The sequence below is a fragment of the Eptesicus fuscus genome, chromosome 8 (genome assembly GCF_027574615.1).
Source record: "Eptesicus fuscus isolate TK198812 chromosome 8, DD_ASM_mEF_20220401, whole genome shotgun sequence".
In the NCBI taxonomy this organism is placed as follows: domain Eukaryota; kingdom Metazoa; phylum Chordata; class Mammalia; order Chiroptera; family Vespertilionidae; genus Eptesicus; species Eptesicus fuscus.
In genome coordinates, this window is record NC_072480.1 from 91,693,660 (window position 1) to 91,716,972 (window position 23,313).

Sequence of the window (23,313 nt, forward strand, 5' to 3'; positions counted from 1 at the left end):
AATTCTTGGTTGAACACGTTAGCTTAGCTGTGGAATAATAAATAGTTTCTGCTTTTTTTTTTTTTACATTATCTACTGCCTCCAAGAACTAAAAGAGTTACATGATTAGATTGTGTGCCCACTAGGTTGTAAGCTCATTACAAGATACAGGTCTTCCTGATTTTTATATTCCGTGCCCCCCCTCTGCCCCGCCCAGCACAGCCCCTCACATAAAAATCAGCTTTCAAAAATCGCTTACCAAGGTTTTTTTAATTATTGTACTGTTTCCATCAATTTTTAAAGAAGGCATAAATAAATTTCCACCCTCCCAAAGTACACTAGTTCTCATGCCACCTAGTAAGCATTTTGTCACCTCTATGGAAAGCATTAGTTCAAGCAAAGGAAACTGACCATTTAAATCTTGCAACAAGAATTATTGTCTCCTAAGGAATAGAATTCATAAGATCAAATAAAGTAAAAGTAAGTAAATGAACAAATACTTATTCTAATGAGAATAGTTATTGGCCGTGCCTGTTTGCCTTGAGTAGTTGGGAGCACCCTGACGTGGGAGTCAGAGATAGGGGTTTGAATTCTCACTACGCCTGACACTGGGCAAGAAAATTTCTTTGAGACTCAATTTCCTTGTCTGAAAAGCAGTGACATCTCTCTAAATTTCCTGAGGCTCCTTGGAAATACCATGGCCTTTCCTCCTTCCGTGTGCAAGCCAGCCATCATTCAGGAGCGTTTGTCACTGTGCCAAACGTCCAAGTCTTCAAAAGTTAGAAGTCATTACGTGTGGCAAAGACTTGCTCGTACAGCACTAGCTGACTCCTTTCAGCTTTTCTCAGAAGCCCCTACAACTGACCCAGAGAAGGCAAGCTTGCCCCCAGTTTTATCTTTATCTCATTAGTTGGCAAGCACTCATTTGTGGCAGGGACTGTATGAAGCATTTTACTAACAATAACTGATTTAATCCTCTGAGTTTGAGGTCACCCTGTGAAATATGGCCTGTGGCCTTGTTCTACCTAATAATGTATCCTTCACTGTTAAATAAGTCAGCTTTCATTACTAAAATAAACGTTGAGCAATGGCAGTAGTAGTTCGCTATGAGGAAAAGCCTTAGGTGCACCATAGAGAATTTGACGGGGAATATTCAAGAAAACCATTCGGAATTTTCTTTTAGGAGGAAAGCAAAGAAATATCTTCCCCCTCGGCATAGCCGTGTGATTGTCAGAGGACGTTTCCTGTCAGCAAGGCCAGATCCCAGAGAAGAATCCAGATGTCTCTCTGCAAAACTAAATACCATTTGCATCCCTTTCATTTTTACTGGAGCTTTGAAGTAAATAGGGATGGAACCAGCCCTAGTAAATTACCTGAGGACTGAAACATTTTTGACATAAGTCTTAAGAACAGAGCAACATATTTCTTTTCCTCCTTCAGAAACTAGCTTTGTTTCATCTTAGAGCCCAGAATGACAGACAGAAATGATGACGGACTGATTGGACAGCCAGCCTCACTCCCCTAATGCTAAATACAGACCCAAGTAGCCCAGGCTGCTACTCCAGGGTCTTGAGCTCCAATTTGCATATATAGTTAATCACTTGGCTGCACTGGAACTGCTCTGTTAGAATATTTTAATATTAGAATAACATGGTGATTGCGACAGCAGGCTTGAGTAGGTACACCTCCCTGATTAGATGCCAGGCTCTACAACTTACCAGCTGTGTAAACCCGGAAGAGTTGCTTCATGTCTCTTTACCTCAGTTTCCTTAGCTGTAAAATAATTAAAATAGAACCTATCACATGGGAGGGGAGTATAAAGATTCAATGAGTTAATGCACCTAAAGCACTTAATGCAGAGTAAGTACTCCACAAAGGATAGGTATTCATATCACTATTCTCACAGAAATTGAACTAAATATTAATTGTTGAGTGGCACATGTACTGTTTCCCAAACTATGTTCTGAAGCCCACTATTCCCTGAAGTTCAGCCAAAAGGAGTTTCCTTCTATAAATAATCTTGGAAAACCCTGCATTTGCCTTAGAAATTCAAAACATATTGAAACATATGAAAGACTTCGACAGACCTCTAAGTAAGAAGTTTTCATTTTGTTTACTCTTAGGAATTTCACATATATAAGAATACTTAACCCTTTAGTTCCAAATTTACTTTTAATTTTTGTTAGTTCATCTTTGCACTCTCTGATTTTCCTAAAATGCAACCATTGCATTTCTCTTTAACATACATGGAACCTCGAACAACTTCAAAGGTGTTTAGCTTATAAGCACATGGTATAGTAGGTCTTCACAGATATCCTATATAATAAAAGACTAATATGCTAAGTGTCCGGTTGGCCAGTCGGCTGTTCAACCAATCAAAGCGTAATATGCTAATGATATGCTAAGGCCTCTCAACCTCTTACTATGACATGCACTGACCACCAGGGGGCAGACTCTCCAACTGGTAGGTTAGCTTGCTGCTGGAGTCTGGTCGATTGGGACTGAGCAAGACAGGCCAGACACGCCCTGGAGCCCTCCTGCGGTCCCTCCCCAGCTGGCCAACCTACCGCATCCCTCCCCAGCCCCAATCAGTGCACCATGGGGTCCCTTGGCCTGGCTTGTGCTCTCTCACAATCTGGGACCCCTCGGGGGATGTCAGAGAGCTGGTTTCAGCCGATCCCACAGGCCAGGCCGAGGGACCCCACTGGTGCATGAATTCATGCACCAGGCCTCTAGTAATTAAGTGAAGGCTCCCGAGATGAAGAGATCATCCTGTATTATCTGGGTGGGGACCCTGAGTCAAATGACAACTTTCCTTGTAAGAGAAAAGTAGAGGGAGAGGCAATGTGACCACAAAAGCAAAGAAGAGAAGGATGTGGCCACAAGCCAATAAATGCTGGCAGCCACCAGAAACTGGAAAAGGTAAAAAATGAATTATCCCCTAGAGCTTCCAGAAGGAATGTAGCCCTGTGACACCTGGATTTCACACTTCTAGGTCCCAGAACTGTGAGAGAACACATTTCTGTTGTTTTAAGCCACTAAGTTTATGGTCATTTGCTATGGCAGCCCTAAAGAACTAATATACCCAGTCTTACCACTTACAAAATGGGGTTAATAAAAGCCCATCCTGGCCTGCCATTGTCAAAATAGTGCTGCAAGGATCAAATACAATAATATATGTGAAATGAACAAAATAGAGCCAGAGACATGGAAGCATGGAACAGACTCGAATCTCAGAGGGAAGGCAGGGGTGAATGGTGGATTGGATTGGAAGAGATCAACCAAAGAACTTGTATGCATATATGCATAACCCATAGGGTGGTGAAGGCCTGGGGGGGAAGGGAGAGGAGTGGGGGAACTGGGCTAGAAGGGGTCAATGAGGGAAAAGGGACATATATAATACTTTCAACAATGAAGATTTTTAAAAATAATAATAATATATGTGAAAATATTCCCACTATTTAAAGTACTTATACAGACATAATATTATTTTTACCATTATTATGTGTAATATATGAATTATCTTTTCTTCATTTGAAACAATGACTCCAACTTTTGTTTGCTTGGTAACTTCTCTGTTTTACCTTATTGGTTTCATTTTGTCCTATTTTGTTCTGTTTCATGAGAACTAGATCCAGGACCCTCTTCTCCTCCCATTCAATACCCAGTATGGCAAATACTGAACCTCTCCGGGACACCCGAGTCCTCTTTGTCATTCACTTCCTGCCTGCGGAGGACCTAGCCACAGAACTGGTCTGAAAAAGAAGTTTTACTTCCAAAACAAATCAAAGCTTGAATCGGTGCAGTACATATTTGAATTGAAACAAATCCATTGAGATAATGGAGAAAATATTATGATAAATTAAGAATAATTTACCTACATTGCAATGAAACAGCTCAGAAATATTTAGCGTTATATTTCAATTTCAATATAAGATGTACTGGACAGATTTTAACGACACCTGCCTCTTTGGGCTCTGAAAATAAATATATTTGCTTTTCTCGAACTTTTCCCTGAGAATCACAAGAGCTCAAAACTACAAGGACTATGGCTTTTGAAACTAACAGCTGCAATTAGAGATGCTGCCTTCCATGCAGGGGCACCTGAGAGCCCTCCTTTGTTAGGGGTTGGCTTCCTTAACTACCTCAAGGAAAGAAGTTCAGCGGTGGCACATCCGTCAAGAAGCGTATTGAAAGAGCCAACTTTGATACTCTCACTTTCTTTTTGAAACTGTGTCCTTTCCCTATTCATTCAGCAATTGACTTTACTTACTCCCAGCAGTGATCAAATTTCTCTTTCCTTTTAAGTAAGGATCTTCATTTGATAGAATCTAGACTTGACTGGATATTTAGCTCAGAGTGGCAAGCAATGAGAGTTTCCAAGGGGTCTTTTACTGTGGTATTTACATTTATTTCTAGAAACAGATTCTTCTCTCCACTCATCCAAAATGTTACTGAAAATTCAATACATTTATAGGGGAACTTGGGTGAAGTCAAGGAAGATTTGCATTTCAACTCTTTTTTTATTATTATTATTATTACCACACTCTCTCCATAATGTCCATTATCATCTAAAAGTTCTGACGTTTTTAACTAAATTTTCTTAAGTTATTTAACTGGATGTTTGAGGAGAATGGTCATCAACACTTAGCTCAATATAGTGTACATGTCCCTATGTAACATTGTTAAAACCTGTGGTTTACAAAGGTAACTATGATGATTGTGCATCCTATTGACATGTAAATCATAACAGGTGAAGGGTATGGGAAAGATTTTCATTGGCATGAGCTATTAGTCTAACAAATTCCCACCATTTTCCCTACTGAAAACTAGCATTTTTATGTCTTCTACTATCCATCCTACAAATTTCTTTTTATTGGTTTTAGAGAGAGGAATGGAGAGAGAGAGAAAGAGAGAAACATCTATCAGCCACCTCCTGCATGTGCCCCTACCAGGGATTGAACCCACAACCTGGGGATGTGCCCTGACTAGGAATCGAACCCACAACCTTTTGCTTTACAGACTGACACTTTAACTGAGCCACACTGGCCAGGGCCATCCTACAAATTTTAAACACCAAATATGTGTCGGGCATATTTCTAGGAAATTAGAATATATCAGTAAATTAAAGTAACAAAAATTCCTGCTTTCAAAGAGCTTACATTCAAGTGAGCAATAGTAGTTAACTCTTACTATTAATCAAGTACTATTGTTAGTATTTTATATAAATTAACTCATTTAATCCCCACAATCTTATGAGATTGTTATAATTAGCATCCCTATTTAAGAGAGAAGAACATTGGAGCCAAAAGAGTTAAGTGACTTGTCCAGAGTCATAAAAATAAACTCCATCTTCAAAAGAAAATTAAAATGTGAACATTTATGAAAGAACTAGTGGCCTGGTGCACGAATTCGTGCACATTGAAAGGATGATATTAGTTAAAAGAAGTATTTTAATATCGTTATTCGCCCTTTCGCTATAATAGAAGTGTCAACCAAATTCACAATCGACAATGACAGATGGAAACACACACGTGCAATTGGCGCCAGCGAGAACTTTATATATATCGTGCATGTGCAACTCAACTTAGCCTTTTATATATATAGAATAAACTTGCTTAATTAGACCTGCTTTCTGATGTAGCTAAACTTTTTCCAGCCCAGTGAAGCACCCCAACTTCTCTTTCAGGTAATTGTCAGCAACACAGCAGTAAATATCAATACAAAGCAGATTATTATTGTAGATCATGCAGGGAGAACAAGGGTAAAATATTTAACTGCAGCAGTGTTTGACTATATTCTGTGCAGTGAGAAAACCTGAAGTCATTTTCAAGGTCCACCATTTCTTCTTTTCAGTAGGGTCAAGTTTCTAAACTTTCTAAATCTCTGTTTTCCGGCTAATGAAAAGAAAATAGGATTCCATCGAGTCTCCTATCTATCTACTCCAGGACTTCTATGAGGATCAAATGAGATGAGGATGGAAAAATGCTTCACAGATACTTGGTTAAAGTGTGAAATGTTTGCACTTGTCTATAAAGCAAGTCATGTTCCTGGGTTGAAGAAACTGCAAGGAGGCTAGTTGTCGCTAGGGAGAGGAAGCCGGGCATTGCTATGTGACATCATTACCCGGTGCCCAAAGTGACCTTTTCCAGACTGGACTGGGCTATGGGCCGCATTTTGTGCCATGGCAGCATCAGCTGTGATTTGGTGGGCTGTCGCTCTGGGGTGGTGGTGGGGCCTTTGTTCCACTTGGGGGAAGCGAGTGTTGCTTTGTTGGCACCAGGTCCACAGTGCTGTTTCTCTATAAATGGCCAGTGCATGTCACGGCAGCTTCTGCATTGAGCATCTGCCCCCTGTGATCAGTGTGCATTATAGGGACCGGTTGGACGGGTGGAGGGACACGTAGCATATTAGCCTTTTATATATATAGATATTATAGAAGCTCAGAGCTTAGCTCAGTGCTCAATATAATCTGGTGAATAAAGTTATCTTTACTGAACTATTAGAGAATATCTTAGTCCATTCAAGCTACTAAATAACAGAAATACATTTCTCACAGTACTAGAAGCTGAAAATCAGAGATCTGGTGCCTTCATAGTAGGGTGAGGACCCATGTCAGAAGGAAGTGAGGCACATCTCAGGCCTTTTTTGAAAAAAATATATTTTTATTGATTTCAGAGAGGAAGGGAAAGGGAGAGAGAGATAGAAACGTCAATGATGAGAGAGAATTATTGATTGGCTGCCTTCTACATGCCCCCTACTGGGGATCGAGCCCACAACCTGGGCACGTGCCCTTGACCAGAATTGAACCCGGGACCCTGCAGTCCGCAGGCTGATGCTCTATCCACTGAGCCAAACCATCTAGGGCTCTCATGTCATTTTTAAAAATTAAATTTTTTGGGATGACATTGGTTAATAAAATTACATAGGTTTCAGGTATACAATTCTATAATATATCATCTGTATATTGTATTGTGTGTTCACCACCCCAAGTCAATTCTCCACCATTTACCCCCCTTTACCCCCTTCCACCTTTCCTCCACCCCACCCTTCCCTCTGGCAATCGCTGTTGTCTTTCTTTTCTTTGATTAATCCATTCACCCCTCTCACCCAGCCCCCACACCCCTCCCCTCTGATAGCTGGCAGCCATTTCTCTGTAGCCTTGAGTCTGTCTCCTTTGTTAGTTTATTTTGTTCATTAGATTCCGTGAAATCATATGATATTTGTCTTTCTCTGACTAGCTTGGGCACTAATACCAGTCTTGAGGGCTCTACTCTCAGGAGCTAATTACTTCCCATAGGTCCTGTCTCCCAATACCACCACCTATTACCATAATGTTAGGTTTCAACATTTGAATGTGGGGGATACAAACAGTCAGACCATAGCAAAGGACTTCTGTTATGCAGCTTAATTTTATAACTAGCACAACTAAAGTTGTTAATATGACCATCATAATCTCCAGATTTAAAATTATAAAATTGATATAAAAATTGATATTTCAGTATTATAAGGACAGTGCATTGATGGTTGCTTTATTATTAGTAAAGTGCATTGATGGTCGTTTTATTATTAGTAAAAGTGACCATCAGTGGTCACTAATGAAAATTATTTCAGCACGTATCACAGTTAATACCCATACATACATTAAGTATTATGTGACTAATCTCTCTTCATAGCCACTCTCCTGCATTTAGATGTGTCCCCTACAGTAGCAAAGACTCAGTACAATAGCACAATGTCTTGTATATCAGAAACTTATAGTTTTAGCATTTACCTCTAAGTTGCTTTTTGAGCCTGATGAAGATACTGACTATAATATACACTGAGTGGCCAGATTATTATGATCTCTGAACATATAATAATCTGGCCACTCAGTGTGTGTGTGTGTGTGTGTGTGTGTGTGTGTGTGTGTGTGTGTGTGTATTAGAGGCCCAGTGCATGCATGGATGGGGTCCGGCCAGCCTGGCCAGGGGGAGGGGACATGGGCGGTTGGCTGGCCTGCCTGCTGGTTGAGCTCCTGGTCGAGGGGACAATTTGCATATTAGCCTTTTATTATATAGGATATACACTGAGTGGCCAGATTATCATGCGTTCAGAGATCATACTAATCTGGCCACTCAGTGTATATTAGCCATATATATATGCACATTAATTTGCAATAAAAATTATGCCCAACCAGAAACTCATACTAGACAAAGGTGCCAAGACAACTTAATGGAGATAGAAGAATAGTCTTTTCAACAAATTATCCTGAGACATTTGGCTATCTTCATGCAGAAGGCTGATCCTGGACCCTTACCAGACAGTCAAACACTTAGCATATTAGCCTTTTATATATATATACTAGAGGCCCGGTGCACGAATTCATGCACAGATGGGGTCCCTCAGCCTGGCTGGTGATCAGGGCCGATCAGGGCCATCTTGCCCAGTCCTGATCTAGGCCGGCCAGCTGGGGGGATGGACTGCAGGAGGTTAGCCGGCCACGGTAGTCCGGTTGTAACAGTCACTTAGGCTTTTATATATATAGGTTACCATATCTGATCTTATATAGGCTATCTATTAATCTTACCCGGGAGCTTTAAAATGTAGTTTATTGGGGGGTGGGGGGGAGGGAATTTCTGCCTATACTCTGAAATTGAACTACATAAATCATCATATAATGATATGGCCATTAATCTTGTTCTATACAAAAATCATACACTGCATTAAATTATAAGCTTACTAGGGGCCCAGTGCACTAATTCATGCACCTTGAAAGGAACTGTAGGCCATGAGGCTGTGGTGGGCACAAGGGCAGGTCTCAGCCCATCCTCCGCACCCCTGCCTGGCCCCTCCCGCCGCAGCCCCCAGTCCCCGGTCTGCCAGCAACCCCACTCCCACCGCCGCCACTCCTGTGCTCTGACAGCGCTGGCCCCAATTGCTCCATGCCGTCAGCAGGTGCGAGTGGCAGCTGCTGCCCCGATTGCCCCTCAGGAGCAGGGGGAGGTAGAGAAACCCTCAGGGGCGATCATGGCCAGCAGCCGCCGCTCACATCCCCTGACAGCACCGAGGAATCAGGACCAGCGCTGGGTGCTGGCAACAGGTGTGAGCGGCAGCTCCAGCGCCAGCAGCAGGTGCAAGTGGGGCAGGCACCAGCAGCAGGTGCGAACACCAGGTGGGACCACAGCATGCGGGAGCAAAGAATTTTCAGTAACCACCAGAGGCTCGCCCCGATGACAGTGAGCAGGGTCCCGCCTTGGTCTGCCACCCCCGCTCATCTGCTCCACCATCCTGCTGCGTCCAACGCCCGCCATGTTCCGTGCACACCTCCTGGCAGTCAGCGCACGTCATAGCAACCAGTTGTTGGGTTGTACCGCCGGTCTATTTGCATATTAACCTTTTATTATGTAGGATATTATATTTTAGTCAAATATTAGTTTATTTCTTAGTCAAGTATAGTATTAGAAACCTAAATAACTTTGTCATTTAAACAGTATAAGGGCCCTGGCTGGTATAGCTTAATGGTTAGAGTGTTGGCCCATGAACTGAAGGGTCTTGGGTTCAATTCCCAGTCAAGGGCATGTACCTTGGTTACAGGTTCAATCCCCAGCCCCTGTTGGGGTGCCACATTGATATATCTCTCTCTCTCTCTCTCTCTCTCTCTGTCTCTCAAAATCAATATAAAATATCCTTGGGTGAAGATTAATTTTAATTAATAAATAAATTATAACATCATGTGTTAACTCTTTGCAGTAACTCCTGGGGCAATTTTTATTATTTTACAAGACATGTTCAGTGTGTATAATTATCTAATTTTAGGTTTCTCCAAGAAAAGCAAAGATATATAGAGCCTTAAAAATCCTGGTACAGGCCTAACTGGTTTGGCTCAGTGGATAGAGCATCGGCCTGTGGACTGAAGGGTCCCAGGTTCGATTCCAGTCAAGGGCATGTACCTTGGTTGTGGGCCCATCCCCAGTAGGAGGGTGTGCAAGAGGCAGGTGATCGATGTTTCTAACTCTCTATCACTCTCCCTTCCTCTCTGTAAAAAGTCAATAAAATATATATATTTTTTTAAACCCTGGTACTAAATCTCACTCCTTTGAACTTCTTTATGCAATAACATTTTTATACAGTAAATAATATTCATTTTGCTTTTGTTAAGTTGGCTCAAGCACATCAGCCTCCATATGAGCATCACTGCCTTTGGCAAAGCCATTTCGTACCTCTGCTATCAGTTGTGAAAGCAGCAACATTAATCCTCTCCTAAATTCTAGTTCCTGATCTCTTGTGTTGAGGTTACAATTATCACTGAGTCACATACTGATATCTCACAGTAACATATTTTTTTCACTTCATCTTCAACCTGAAGAGAACCCATCGCCTTGGAATCACATGCTGGGTTCTTGTTTCCAACTGCCTTAAATCTCACACTATATCCTCCGCCACTAAGTACAGAATCATGTAAGGCAGACCAGATTTTCTGAAACAGTTTTAAATGCTGTTGTACTCCACAATATTGTAAGTCAAATTGGCCTGATGCAATATAATACCCTGTTAGAGTACTGAAAGTGAGATAAAAGTCTTCATTAAGGATCAAATAACGATTATCTTATCCACTTGGAGTGTTCTTTTAAGACGCACTTAATACAGTTGTATCTGTTGATAACAGCAACCTTGGACTATAAAAAAAAAAAAAATAGCAATTTGTCCCTGTTCAAATGATACCTCAGGCACCTGATGCCCACAGAAAGCATAAACATGCAGTAAGAAATAAATCTGAGATCTGGCTGCTTGGACCCAAATCACATCTTTCCAGGGCGCCCTGTGCCATGGGTTGCCGCCTTTGTGCAATATCCTCTCTGCACAGTTTGTTTTGGTGGTCTGCCTCCCTGTGGGTCGTTAATATCAGCATGACAAAATACGCAATTAGACTCCTCTATCTTAGTGTAGTTCTTTCGACAAGAAGCAACACTGTGAACCTCTGTGTTAACAAGAACAGGTGATAAAGGGGGTCACATAGCTAATCACAGCTGCCAATTTCAAAGAGCTACTTGAAACAGAAATCTAAAAGCCAGCTCTTTAGCCGAAGCCCCAGGGAGTGGAGTTTGCTTTTCTAACTCCCAGTGTGTTCTCCTCTTTCTGGGCACTTTCTCCACGCAGCTTGGCAGCCCATTAGAGCGAAGAAGTCTTCAGTTGGTGAGGCAACAAAGTTAAATAATTGCTACCTTGAGTCTCTCTCAAAGTCATGTGAAAGATGACCATTGTAAGGTAGGTTTGCTTCTGGTAAGCGATCTATGTTAAAGAGCAGGCTATAGGAGAGTGGGACCCGCTAGGCGACATTACTGACGGTGGCAGTGAAGTGGCAAGTAAATTGGTCAAAGATCAGCCGCTTATCAGTGTCCAGGGCTCCGCAGAACCTCGGTGAGCCACATGGTTGGGTCTGCACCGCTGCTAACATTTACTAGCAAATGTTGGATTGCCTATTGCTTCACGTGAACTTATCAAACAATTGCTTTTGTAGGCAAAGAAAATCATCCCGTCACTCAAAACTAAGCATGGACAGCACGGGGAACACGGGGACAAAGACTGTGAGAGACTGCAAACTGAAAACAGGTACAGCCCTACCCTACAGTCATTTCCAAACGAATAGAGGAAATGGAAGAATGAATGATTCTGACCATCAAACACACATGGAGGTGTACAGCTTGCACAGGCCACTCCATATGCACTTTCTTAAGCTCTGCCACTTGGTAACTGTGTGATCATTGTTCAATTACCTTATCTCTCCCTGCCTCTATTTTTCCTATTGTAAAATGAGAGTACTACCCTCTAATCCATTGTGAGAATTAAGAGACTACCAAAAAAAAGCAAAAATCTTGGTACATGGTAAGTACTTGATAATTGTTGGCTTAAAAAATTCTAATAAAACATAAATAGCAGAAGAACAAAAACTTGCCAAGACACTTATATAGCTCTCTGGAATTAGGAATTAATATAATGGAAATGATGGAACTTTTTAATGAATAGGGCAATGTGCAGTTGTCTAAGAATACTTTTAATAAATAAACATGGTCTTAAGGAGAAAAATAGCAATATATTTTAGGGGAGCAAAGAGGGGAAAACATTGTAATACAGATAAGAACTGAGAGCTGTTAAACTGCCAAGTCATAGTACATCAAAACCATAAAAAGGAGTTAAATCTGATTTAATGACCATTACAGAATAATATGATCAATCCTAGAAACCAGAAGATCTTATTCTGATATGAATTACTTCATGGATTAAATACAGAAATTGAACTAGAAATTACCCAAAGCCCCTTCCAGACTTACTTTATGATTCAAAGATATTCTTATTATGAAATTCTTATTAAAGGAGTACTCCTTTAATCAAGAATTTATTAGAAAGGGTCACTAAATAAGTTAAAACTACATCATGTTGAAGGCCTGCTTCAATTTGCTCATCTATAATATCTCATTTAATTATACAACTTCATACAATTGTCCAAGTCAGAATTATATTTAACTTCTCTGGTTATTTTTAACTCTCACATTTTATTGGTCAATTCCTGTTGACTACATTCATAAGTTTCAATAGAAAACTTAGTTCTTCCCAGCCAAATAAAGTTCTCCTTCTTTTAACTTCTCCTAATTCAATTTAGATTTTATTGCTCAGTACTTATTGAGGTCAATTCCCAAGTGTAAATCACAACAATACCAGGCTGAGTTGAGCATTAATGGGAAGCAGGCCAAATTCACATAGCTCATCCTTGTATTCAGAATTGATATAAATCAATGTAGAAAAAAGTAATAAAGCAATCCATAAAATGTTATCATCTATCAGAAAATAGAATGTGTATTTAGCTGCCACAATTTTCATTTCCATACTAAGCACAAGAATTTTTATGTCCAAAAGGATTATCATCTCCTTTTCCCCAAGTACTTTGCAGCCTATCTGAATCAACAGGAACAGTTCAATGATTAATTCTGGTACAATGTGAGGAAACTTGACATGAATTATTATAATTCAGACCAAAAAGAGATTCTTGTATCTCACTAATAACTTCAACTTCTAAGCAATAACATGACTTAGTCCCATTGACTGAACTTGCTTCCTTGATCCTGTTAAAAACTGATCCAAATTCAGATGTGGCTTCCCATTGCCTTCCCAAGGGAAAAGGAATAGAAATGGTATCAGAAAAGCTGCATTCAAATCCTGACTATATAATTTAATCACTTTATTTCTTGGACAAGTTATAATTCAAAAGGAAATAAAATAAGTGAAAGTGCTTGCATTGATAGTGGGCCATCATGATATTGAGTATACAGTAAGTAGGTCCTCAAATAATGTTTCTTTTAACATCATTTCATTATAATGTCCATGAGATGCCATAAGAACTTAACTGTTGTTTATATCAATTAGCCTATAGTAAAATTGGTTTCATTATACATCATTTCACGTTAAGTCACAGAACCTATTGATGACGTCAAGTGAGGACTTACTGTACATACAAATGATAATGCATTAGCTTGCTATGTGGCAGGCATCGTCCTAGGTACTGAGTATTTATATCCTTGAAAATAGACAAAAATCCCTGTCATTATGGGTTTTATATTTTAGTGGAGAGAGAGACACTAAACATGATAAACACAATAAGTAACAAACATGGTAAATAATATTTTATGAGATGTGTTGGAAGGTGGCAAATACTAGGGGGAAGTACAGCCAGGTCAGAGGAATTGAGAGTGCTATGGTGAAGGCAGGCCTCCCTGAGAAGGTGGCCTGTGAGCACAGGTGAAAGGAGGGAGGCAATGAGCCTGCAGACAGATGTGAGGAGAGAGGAGATGAACATAAGGTCACAGTGCTGATGCAGGCGATGCAGTCTGGGAAAAGACACGGAGAGTATGGGAGCCATTTAAGGCATTGGGCAATTACTCTGAGGGAAATGCAGAACCATTGGAAGTGTATGAGCAGGTGTGACATGATCCATCATACATTTTTAAAAGGCCACTACGGTGGCTGTATTGAAAATAAACTCCAGTGGGTCAGGGTGAAACCTCGAGACAAGTTAGGAGTTTATTGCAGTCACCCAGGTGAAAGATGATGATAGCTTGGAACAAAGTGGTAGTAAGTAGTGAGTGAGAAAAATTGGTTTTATTATTAAAATACTTCAGAAGTAGATCAAAAGGCTTTCCTCAAGGATTTATATGGGGAACAAAAATAAGTGAGGCTTGAGCAATTGGAAAAATGGAGCTGCCATCAACTGAGGCCTGTTAAGATGGGGATGCCTGGAAGACACTGAAATGAAAATGTGTTTGCTCTCCTAAGTGATACAACAGGGACCAGTACCATACTAGGCAGTTTATATACATCATCTTATTTGAGATGATTCTCACAACAATTGTATGCATTATTTTTATTTTTATCCACGTGCTAATTAACTTGCCCAGAGCACTGAACTAATAAAACGAAAACCTGAAATTTGAACCTATTCTTCTCTCTGTCCAAAATCTTTGCTCTAAGTCTCTATACAGCCTCGTCCTATATAATAAAAGCCAAATAGGCAAATCGACTGAACAAAGGAATGACCAGTCGCTATGACGCGCACTGACCACCAGGGGACAGACACTCAACGCAGGAGCTGCCCCCTGGTGGTCAGTGTGCTCCCACAGGGGGAGCACTGCTCAGCCAGATGCTGGTCTCACAGCTGGTGAGTGCAGTGGTGGTGGCGGGAGCCTCTCCCACCTCTTCGACAGCAGTAAGGAGCAGCGAGCAGGCAGGCAGTAAGGAGGGAGGGGTCCCAGACTGTAAGAGGAATATACGAATGCTGGCTTAGGCCCGATCCCCGCAGGCTAGAGGACATCCCCAGAGGGCTCCTGAACTGCTAGAGGGCATAGGCCGGGCTGAGGAAACCCCACCCCACCCATGAATTTCATGCACCTGGCCTCTAGTTACTAATAAATGGGAAAAATGATACTAAAGGATCATGCTTCTTATAACTTATTACCTGAGCAGAAACTGTCCAACTTTTAAAATATGACAGTAGCTAAATTAGAGTGGACTTCAAAAATGTATCTGAACACCAAGCAAGAGAACAATGTTCCAAAGTTTACCACACCATGTCCCAAAGACACAACAGGAAATCAAACTCTGGCATCGGGCCAGCTTTAAGCTTTCATCATTTTAATTTCCACAGATTATTATTTCCATTTTTAAGTAGCTTATGTGATTTATCTCCATAGGTCAGACCAAAAAGTCAGCCGTGATTTGGAGAAAGACCCTACCATTGTGTTCAGTGACATTTTATATTGGCAGGAAGTAACCATTTGTGCAATTATTTTATGTAATCCTTACATTCTTATTGGTTATAAGCTAGAGAAAAGAAGAAATATATGTATATATATGTATACATAATGATCATGTTCTTCAGTGTGAAATTGGACAAAATGCTATCACATTGCTGATCCCTTCTTTCTGCTAAAATGTAATTATGCCTCTGAAGTACCTACAACTAAGGGAAATAAGAAAATAATTTTCTTGCATTGAACCAAGACGCTTGAGATAGGGATATGTTTTCATTACTTTTTCATGTTATTTGTCTGGGACTCAATTTCTCTTTGCAATATTATCTTTTTATAAAACCAACACAGACACAACTACAATCCTTTAAAGACTCAGAACTAGAGAGATACTTCTCAACTCAAAGCGTCTGTCCCTATTTTATTAATTGTTGTAGTTACCATTAATTTTGTCTCTCTTCCTAATTGACTTGACCTGCCAGTAAAAATTTTTAGCTCTTGAATGAGGAAGAAAAAGCATATTGCTCCTTCTATACTCTACTCAGTTTATTAGCTCAGTATTTTTAAAAGGTGAATTCATTTTAGAAATTAGTACAAATGGTGATTAAAACAAATATTAGAAATTTTAGAACTAATATACATTATATGATTTACACTTCAATAGTACTTTGTTATCTTAGTACTTATTTGAGTTCTATCTGAAATATTGATAAATGTATAGTCCTTATGATATCAGTCCTATTTATGCAGGCCTATCAAAAGTCTGAGAGCAGATGCCACATGATTCCAAACCTGTGGCAGCCTTAAATTATTAAGGACATAACGGTTATATTAGTCAGGGTTACCCAGAGAATCAGAACCAAGTTTTTATATATATATATATAGATATATAGAGAGAGAGAGAGAGAGAGAGAGAGAGAGAGAGAGAGAGAGAGAGATTCAGGAATTGGCTCATACAGTTGTGGGGCTTTCAAGTCTGAAATTAGCAGGGCAGCCTGGCAGGCAGAAGACCCTGGGAAGAATGGATGTTGCAGCTTGAGTCCACAGGCCATCTACTGGCAGCATTCCCTCTTCCTTAGGGAACCTCGGTCTTTTTCTCTTACAGCCTTCAACTGACTGGATGAGACCCACATTAGGGAGGGTATTCTGATTTACTCAAAATCTACAGATTTAAGTGTTAATCTTATCTCTGAAAGACCTTCACAGAGATGGCTAGACTGGTGTTTGACCAAATAGCTGGGTACCATTGCCTAGCTAAGTTGACATGTAACACTAACCAGTATAAGGAGTTTGGAAAGATTCAGGATACAAGCAGAAATGATGTATGGGGTGTATAGGTGCCATAAACAAGTGTAAGCTCTTGTTAATGTATAGAGAAAAAGCAACAACAAAAAATACTAATGACTTTCAATTTAGTTAACAAGTGAAGTGGTATTACCTAGGCCCATAGCTCTTAAAATGTGGACCCGGGACCAGAAGCATCACCGTCAGGGGACCTTGTCTCGGTCCCCATCCCAGACCTACTGAATGAGAAACGAGGTGCACGTGCAGCCCAGCAATCTGGGTTTTAAGAAGCCCACTGGGTAATTCTGATGCTAAAGTATGAGAGCCAATGATTGAGACCAGACCGTTTCATCACTACAGCACTCACACATTTTCATTTCTCCAGAAAAAAAGAATTAGTTTTATATTGATACTGGTCAATGTACCTACAGGTGTCTTCTCACTAAGCAACAATTATTTATGGAGTGTCTGCGTTGGGCCAGGCTCTGTGCTATTATTGATGTTTCCTAGAGTACCAAGGTGGTGGCAAGCAGAGAGAGGTGAGACTGTCAAAGCAGATCTGAGCCAGTTTGTATCAGGCTTTATCTGCCATGTTACAGTTTGTTAGTACGTTTGTTTGTCTAGAGGTTGACAACTTACCAGTTTCATAAAAATGAAAGTTCAATTATCAAAAATTAATTCTAATAGCAACACTAAGAAATGGGATAACTGGGATATGATAGAAATGCCAACTAGAAGACAAATTGGGAAGTAAATAAAATAGTACAGACAAGAAAGAAGAGGAATGAAAGAGAGAATGTTGGTTGCAGAAATAGACTGGATAGGAATAGTGGTCTAATGAATAAGAATCATGGAGAAGAGAATAAAGAATGATGCTAACATTCATCTTCAAAGAGTGGTGACATAAAAAAAAAGTGGTGACATGTATGCACACACATGTACAATGCCAGAGAATGGCTAATCTCAGAGTGGAAGATAATTTAGATATGAATGGGGCGGGGATGGAAATGAAAAATAAATGTCAGAATAAGTGATAGCTTTGGGATTCTTTAGTACAGAGATTATAGTTAAAGCCCTGGGAGCAGATAAGATTGCATAGTTTAAAGTATGTAAACTATGGTGTTCAACTGACCTGCATGACCTGCTTGGGAGGGAGGGGGCAGAGGTCTTGGTTTTCATCAGAAGTGTATTTGTTAAAGCATATTCAGTATACCTAATGCATATGAAAACAGGAAACTTTGACAATTTCTGGCTGAGGAGACATGCAGATATAGAGGGTTGCTGATAGGATAATGCACTGGTTAAGGACACTGACACATTCCTGCAGTAAACCAAAAACAGGGAATATGAAGGCAGAATCCTATAGAAGACCAACAACTCTATGAAAGGTAGAGGGAGAGAAAGTAAGAAAGGAGGCTAATTTTCTCATAGCTTATTTTATTAACACACTAACAATTTCCATTTTTACAATAGACTATATAATTTACAAAAAGTGTAATACTATTGAAGAATAATAATATTGAAAACAAATAAGAATAATATTGAAAACAAATAAGCCTCTAGTAACTAAAAAATAAAAACATAAAGTAGTATTTTGTCTTACAATCAGGAACATCCTGTGAGGAATATTCTGCACAAGTTTACAGGGACATATGGAATGATTCAAACATTCAAGGTGCCTATACAGACTCCACTCTTAACTGGCATCATATATATATATAGATAGATATAGATAGATAGATAGATAGATAGATATAGATATACATATACATATAGATATACATATAGATATACATATAGATAGATAGATATAGATATCTGTATATATATATACATACAGATATATAGATATATATATTCACACACACATATATATATAAAAGCCTAAATGACCGTTACGACAGAATGACCAGTTGCTCTGATGTGCAGTGAGCAGGCAGGAGAGTGTTTAGGAGTGAGCAGGCAGGCAGTCGAGTGGTTAGGAGCGATTATGCAGGTGGGCAAGTGGTTAGGAGCAAGCAGTCCCAGATTGTAAGAGTGATGTCTGACTGTCGGATGTCCGACTGCAGGGATCAGGCCTAAACTGGCAGTTGGACATCCCCGAGGGATTCCAGATTGTGAGAGGGCGTAGGCTGGGCTGAGGGACCCACCCCCCACCACCACAGCCCCGTGCATGAATTTTGTGCACTGGACCTCTAGTCTCATCATAAAAAGGTAAACTGCTTTGCTAACCACCCCAGGAGTGGTGATGAGGTTAAGAAAAAAGTTTCTGAAGAGAATAAGAAGCACTGCTAAAGCCCAGAGATTTCTCAAGTTTTAGCCAATGATTTTTAAATAGTAAACTGAAAAAAGACGTACTTTGGTTCCAAATGTTCCAAGATCAGTGCACATATGGTTGGACAATCTGAGAATGGAATAAAACAAACGAAATTTGAACTGTTCTGAAAAATTATTCCTGGCTGAATTCTACATGCAACTGTGTAAGTAAGTGAGACAGATGAATTGGCTGATTTCAAACAGAAGGTGATAAGAACCACAGGCAAGCAGACCATGAGGGATTAAAACATAACACCAAATAATATTATAAAAAGCAATAGTAAATAAATAAGTCCTCAAAAAACAAACAAACTTAAGAGTTCAATTTTTAATTCAAACTCCTTTTAGACTGCTTTGACATTTTTAATTTAACAAGAATCTTATGGAAAAATAAATGGAACATGTAAAAAGAGACACGGTATATTATTCTTGGAATTTTGTTAAGATCGTGGTATATGGGTCAGGGTGTATGTGTATATATGCATCTATATTTAGATATATATATACACACAATCTATATGTCTCATCAGTAAATGATAGATATAGATGGATGGATGGATGGATGGATGAGATAGATAGATAGATAGATAGATAGATAGATAGATAGATAGATAGAATCAGGTGCCAAATTATAACAAAACCAACATACCAATTATAAATTTTAGGAACTATTTATTCAATGTTGGACCAATTTTCTGTCCACACACACACACACACACAAACAAATAAAATTTTAAAAAACACTAAATGGAAGATTATATCTGGACAAAACATTGTTTATAATTATACCATGGTAAAATTAATGTCAATCATTTAGTGATTTAAAAGGATAATACAAATATTCTGTAGCACATATAATCAAGCTACTTAAGCCATTTTTTTTTATTTTTAGCTATCTTCAGTATGTAAACAAGTGCCATAAATATAATAGGAGATAAAGAGATAATTGTGGGAAAGTATATAGAAGTATCTACTGACAAAAACTGGTAAAAGCAATTCTTAACTATGTATTGAAACAAGTATAGCATGTTTTTACTGTCCCTAAGAGTCAGGCTATAAATTTAGGTAGTTTGTAACATTTTTTTTATTTTTCTAAATGTTTTAATATGGACACTCCTTCTACAAGAATATCCCAAATTAATAAGGTTCTACAATTAATCACATTGCAAATATATAACACTAGAGGCCCGGTATATGAAATTCGTGTATGGGTGGGGGGGGATCCCTCAGCCCAGCCTGCACCCTCTTGCAATCCAGGACCCCTCAGGGGATGTCCAACTGCCCGCAGTGGGATCGGGCCTAAACTGGCAGTCGGACATCCCTCTCGCAATCCAGGACTGCTGGATCCTAACCACTCACCTGCCTGCCTGCCTCATCACCCCTAACCACTCACCTGCCTGCCTGATTGCCCCTAACCACTCACCTGCCTGCTTGATCGCCCCTAACCACTTGCCTGCCTGTCTGATCGCCCCTAACTGCTTGCCTGCCTGCCTAATTGCCCCTACCCACCTCTGCCTGCCTGCCTGATCGCCCCTAACTGCTCGCCTGCCTGCCTGATCACCACTAACAACCTCTGCCTCGGCCCCCGCTGCTGCGGCTTCATCTGAAAGGACATCCGGAATGACATCCGAAAGGTCGTTAGGCTGTGTGGTCTAATTAGCATATTATGCTTTTATTATTATAGATTATTCTGTTTTAGTGTTGGCCTGGGGTATATGGTGACATAAATATTATTATATCTATTGTAATTTATGATTATTCAAACATTTATATCAGGGACACACAAAACAATGAAAGAAAATGTGACCAGTGATGACTTCTTATGCATGAAATATTCGGTATTAACCCTTTGCACGCGCTTGCTTTTTTCTCAATTCCTTTATTCTAATGCTAACTGTGTCGAGTCACACTTGACATCCGAGTGCAAAAGGTTAAATTATTTTCATATGGCACAAGCTACATAGCAACTAAGAAATCTTTGTGCTATTAAGGAAACAGTTTTTTCTTTCATATTTGCTCAAGAATTTGAGGTTTCACATTTTAGTGACCTTCCAATTTTTTATTCTAGTAGGAATATGAATATAATATTAGAATCCTAAAAGGACAAATATAATTTCATAAACAAGAAAATAATATACTACTCAACAAGATTAATATTTAGAATTACACTATAATTAAAATAGTGTCTTTGCAGGATAATAAATTTTTTCTTTTAATATTCATTTACGCCATCAACAGTGGAAAACTTTGCTGATTTTCTTTGGTCTTGCATTTTGAAAAAAATTACTATTTTTATATTGTCATTTTTAATGAAAATATATGATTCCAAAACACAAGGTGTATAAAATATACAACAGTACTATTTGACTAAATAAAAATAGTTGTTTCTACTATAAACCCTCTATAATTTACTTTCTACATTTTCTGAACAGAGTCTCTGCTAAGAAACAAACATCTAGGATTACCATTAAACATGGATATGTTTTGAAAGAAGCTAATCTTACTTCAGTCAAATTAAATAGGGTTAGACATGAAAGTCCACCTGAATAGTCTATTTCCTGTTCCTTCTCAGCAAAGGAGCTGCCCAGAGAGGCTCTGAGTCTGCAGCTGTCATCTTCCCCAGTGCCTGACTGATGAAGGAGGCTTTTGTTCTACTGATAAGTGATACATTGTGCGCTGCTCAGGTGCCCAGAACAAAAGTGGGGGTACACAATGAGCCTCTCTCCAGTCAGTTTTAAGAAGATGAAGAATAAAAGGAAAACTAGCTTTACCTGAGATGTGCTCCTTTCAATGAAACGCTCCTTGCCCATTCTAAAGGAAAATATCATTTTGTCTGTTTTTAAAAGCTTACTCTATAGTTTGCTCCTCCCCCCACCCCACACCACCCATTCTGGGACAAAAGCAATAGGAACAGAAGGTCTTTTTTAAATTAAATGCTTAAGTTGGGTGAATTGCTGGCTTTTTGAAAGGGATTGTTGGAATGACTTTAAGATAACTTGCCTCAATGTGTCTAAACAATCATGTAGAGTCCTTTAAATAGCCGTTGACTCTACTTAGTTATCAATGAAGAGAGAAGATTGTTACATTTTTTTCTATATGTTCTTAAACTCACCTAAAATGTTTTACTCAACATATTTCTAAGTGTAAAAAAAATAACAAATAATTCACTTAATAAATATGAATAAAAATATAATTTATAATAGGTAAATAAAACCCTCTAAGAATGCTTTTAAAATCAGTGTAGTATATATATTTTTAATGAAATCATGACATATTTATTTAGTTAGTTAGTTAATTTTTTTTAATTGATTTCAGAGAGGAAGAGGGGGAGAGAGAGAGAGAGCTAGAAATATCAATGATGTGAGAGAATCATTGATTGGCTGCCTCCTGCACGTCCCACACTGGGGATCAACCCAGCAACACAGGCATGTGACCTTGACCAGAATCGAACGCAGGAACCTTCATTCCGCAGACCATTGCTCTATCTATCCACTGAGCCAAACCAGCTAGGGCATGCCTTATATTTAAAGAAAATATTGGTATTTTTCTAGAGATATTTTCAAACTACAGTGTGAAAAGCACTAGTGAGGAGAAGGGGGCAGAGGAAATCATCTCCTATTCACACTTTTATCAATAGAGGAAGAGGCCCTACAAGGACAGCTTGCTTGAGCCAAATGGAATGTGCAGATCTCAGCTATCATATGCCACACTGGTCATCTATGGCTTGACAAATTTACTTCGTCAAGTAAAACACCCACTACATTGTTGATGATTTATTGCAACAATTACATGGATTGGTGCTATTTAGATGTCAGTTACTTAGTTTTTCTCATCTACTAGTATATTCCATATCAAGTTATTACATTTTTAAGATTTACAGCTTCATGATCATTACGATCACTGACATCAGTAAAGAAAGGTTTTTTGTCTAGCATTATGATGTTGAGTAAAATTGCAAAATATTTTTTGCATAATAAATAAAAGGCTCTCCCACATATGACTTAATATGTGTTTCCAGTGGTTCTTTAGCCTTTACATACACCACTAGCATTGTTTACTATGTTATAAAATCATTTAATGCACACATGCATTTTATACACAGTGTTAATGCTTATAAAGTGTTTTTACACTTTATATATAAGTGCCTGGAGGGCGGAATTTGTGTCTGTTTTGTTAACTTAAAAATATTCAGAGCCTGGAACAAGGTCTGGCAAACAGTGATGCAATATTTGCCTTATTATTTGACAGTGAGAAGGTAATACAAATCTTGAAGTTATGGAGAATTCTATAACTTCTGCCCTGTCAAGTTCTGAATATTATCACTGATTCTATTTATTATTTTATTCTAAATATTAACCAAAATGTATTAATTATTCCTCATTTTTTGCATTCGATTCAAAGTTCTACAATAAATTAGGTGTATCACAGCTAGGTATATTTTTGGCATCATCTTATA

At 39.1% G+C, this 23,313-nt stretch overlaps 1 long non-coding RNA gene across 1 annotated transcript in view; it reads left to right on the plus strand.

Moving 5' to 3' along the window:
* The window catches only part of LOC114233260 (uncharacterized), a 49,343-nt gene that overhangs the window by 11,570 nt on the left and 14,460 nt on the right, over positions 1–23,313 (plus strand). The window contains exon 3 of the long non-coding RNA XR_003619410.2: positions 11,480–11,571. This is a non-coding gene — a long non-coding RNA (uncharacterized LOC114233260). The remainder of the gene's footprint in view (positions 1–11,479; positions 11,572–23,313) is intronic.